This window comes from Homalodisca vitripennis, chromosome 6, assembly GCF_021130785.1.
Source record: "Homalodisca vitripennis isolate AUS2020 chromosome 6, UT_GWSS_2.1, whole genome shotgun sequence".
NCBI classification, from domain to species: Eukaryota; Metazoa; Arthropoda; class Insecta; order Hemiptera; family Cicadellidae; genus Homalodisca; species Homalodisca vitripennis.
Genome location: NC_060212.1, coordinates 63,734,684 through 63,738,289, shown reverse-complemented (window position 1 = coordinate 63,738,289; position 3,606 = coordinate 63,734,684). Strand labels below are relative to the sequence as shown.

Genomic DNA, 3,606 nt, shown 5'->3' with positions numbered 1-3,606 from the left:
AAAAAATTCACTTCGTATCACTGAAATAAATTTGAACCTATCTCTGAATCGTTATGTTTTATTTAATTGTAACAAGACGAACGAATGATAATAATAATATAATATTTTAGCATAGACAAATTTTTCTCGACATTCCATAAACATAATTTCGTACAGTACTATAATATTATCTTCCTATAACTGATCTATAAGGCTGTAAAAGTTGTGCTTAGTGTTCCATGACAAGAATTGGTACGCGGCTGCGCAACCTCAAAATCCAAAATGGGTAGCTGGGGGAAAGTCCATAGAAAGAACCAGTAGACTAATCTTAAAAATTAAGGAATTACACGTTTATTATGGCAAGCCTATCGGAACAACGACAGGATTAAATTAATAAATCATATATAGTGGTCTATATATGATTAGCCACATATAATTATTTACGTATAGGACGGTTAGTTTAAAGTACGTCAAGCTAAGGAAAATACGATATAGAGACTTATTGGTTCATATTTATTTATTTATAGTTTTAATATCTGTAAAAATGTAATAGAATCATCGATTTCTTTCAAAACTACGGTAAACAATTAAAATTATACATATTTTAAGTATTTATCCTACTTATGTTAGTTTTATTTGTTAAAATATTGAACTTAGGTATATTTATCAATAGGAAAAATACAATAAAGGTAATGGAGTTGATAAACAAATGCTTAGGTTTCCAGGTTTTACTAATTATTATTTTGTTAAATTGTTTTACTTAGCTGCAGAGAATTTACTACTATAAATTCTCTGCAAGAAATAAAATAGTAGTAGTCTGAATGTGTACAAAAATAATTTGATTTAGTATATACTACACATTTTTATCAAGTTTACAACACATAATTAGAGCGTCAAATTATGAGGTCGTGATTGACAGTTGCAAAATTGAAAGGCACCGGCGAGATTCGAACTCACGATCTCCTGTTTACTAGACAGGCGCTTTAACCAACTAAGCCACGGCGCCGATGTGTGAGCGGGAGTGTCATGTTCATACTAACTCTCGCGTATACGAGTAAACTGTTTAGCTGTTGATCCTATTACTATTTTTTCAAGACCAATTTACAATAAACATAACGGTTATATAATTTCCTAATGTAGGAATGGTCAAAACTATATTATTTTCAATTTTTTAAGAATAAGAATATTTTAAGACTACCGGTACTTCTGTCATGTCAGTAAACGGAAGCTAAAACTGGAGTGATGAATTGTTAATTAATGCTGCTTCAAAATGTTATTAAAATAAATTTATATACACAAATAACTTTGTGGAAAAATACAGGAAATAATCGAATTGGGAACACATGTTGAACAAAAATGAATTTGTTTTTCCATGGCCATAAATTATTTTTAAAATATTTCATAGTTTTATAATCCAGACAGAAATAATTGAATTTGCGAATACATGTTAAACGCCTTCATGGCCATCAATATTTGCAATATTTGTCCAAATATTTCGTAGTCATAATCCAGATAGGAATGATCGAATTGGGAATAATATCTACATGTTTAAACGTCTCCATGGCCATCAATAGTTTTCGAAATATTTCATAGTCCATAATCTAGACAGGAAATAATCGAACTGGGAATAAATACATGTTGAACGCCTCCATGGCCATCATATGTTTTCGAAATATTTCATAGTCCATAATCTAGACAGGAAATAATCGAATTGGGAATAATACATGTTGAACGCCTCCATGGCCATCAATATGTTTTCGAAATATTTCATAGTTCATAATCTAGACAGGAAATAATCGAATTGGGAATAATACATGTTGAACGCCTCCATGGCCATCAATATGTTTTCGAAATATTTCATAGTCCATAATCTAGACAGGAAATAATCGAATTGGGAATAATACATGTTGAACGCCTCCATGGCCATCATATGTTTTCGAAATATTTCATAGTCCATAATCTAGACAGGAAATAATCGAATTGGGAATAATACATGTTGAACGCCTCCATGGCCATCAATATGTTTTCGAAATATTTCATAGTCCATAATCTAGACAGGAAATAATCGAATTGGGAATAATACATTTGAACGCCTCCATGGCCATCAATTGTTTTCGAAATATTTCATAGTTCATAATCTAGACAGGAAATAATCGAATTGGGAATAATACATGTTGAACGCCTCCATGGCCATCAATATGTTTTCGAAATATTTCATAGTCCATAATCTAGACAGGAAATAATCGAACTGGGAATAAATACATGTTGAACGCCTCCATGGCCATCATATGTTTTCGAAATATTTCATAGTCCATAATCTAGACAGGAAATAATCGAATTGGGAATAATACATGTTGAACGCCTCCATGGCCATCAATATTTTTCGAAATATTTCATAGTTCATAATCTAGACAGGAAATAATCGAATTGGGAATAATACATGTTGAACGCCTCCATGGCCATCAATATGTTTTCGAAAATATTTCATAGTCCATAATCTAGACAGGAAATAATCGAATTGGGAATAATACATGTTGAACGCCTCCATGGCCATCAATATGTTTTCGAAATATTTCATAGTTTATAATCTAGACAGGAAATAATTGAATTGGGAATAAATACATGTTAAACGCCTCCATGGCCATCTATATAATTTGTCAAAATATTTCGTAGTCCATAATCCAGACAGGAAATAATCTAATTGGGAATAATACATGTTGAACGCCTCCATGGCCATCAATATGTTTTCGAAATATTTCGTAGTCCATAATCTAGAGAGGAAATAATCGAATTGGGAATACGTCAAGTTGAATGCCTCCATGGCCATTAATATTTTTTCCTAAATATTTCGCAGTCCATAATCGAAAGACAAATGTTTAATTAATTATTTAAAAAAACGAAATTTGTTAATAGAATATACAGTAAAATAAATAATACAACTTTTTACTGTTTTATCAATATTATTATTACTTTATTGAAACTTAAAAATTGCGAACATATTTTTTTCAGTGAAATCTGTTTTCGCTGAAGATATTGTGAAATTTAACTGAAAAATAAGTCAAGACCGAAATTCAAATGAGAAATTCGGCTTCACAGAGCACCACACTGAAGAGTCGGGTCCGGGATGAGCTGATGACGGATCGGCAGATTGGGGGGTTGTGGTAGGGGGGGGGGGTGGAAGGAGGTAGTGTTGACTTATTGTTGTATTTGCCATTACGTTTTTCCTACGACAAGTCCCTGACATGTGTATTTATTGAAGTGCACACAATGCGCGCCCTGCCGCACGTACGCACACACCCGCACGGGCGCGCACTCCCGCCGCGCTATTGTTCTGTCCATCTGTGCTCGTTCACTATCATACCGACATACTCGGATTGTTGTGGACCCATATGGCCCTCGCTTCCTGTCCTGCCAGCATGTTTTCAAAACAAACCACCAGCTGTTAGACTCTAGAGCACTGATCTCTGCTAACAATACTCTGATAACATTATTATTGAAAACACCAGACGTGGTACCTAAGTGGAGTTTGGGGGTAGAATGCCCATTAGAGACGAGGTAAACGTTAAGTTTAGCTCCAGTTCAACTTTCTCTGCAGCATCTAGAATCTGGAGCTATTACAGGCTTGAC

The 3,606-nt window shown here is 33.7% G+C and overlaps 1 non-coding gene across 1 annotated transcript; it reads right to left on the bottom strand.

Annotated features, from left to right (window-relative positions):
- Positions 1–911: 911 nt before the first annotated feature.
- On the bottom strand, positions 912–985 carry Trnat-agu. Its single transcript has one exon. It is a non-coding gene; the product is annotated as a tRNA-Thr (tRNA).
- Between the last annotated feature and the right edge of the window lie 2,621 nt (positions 986–3,606).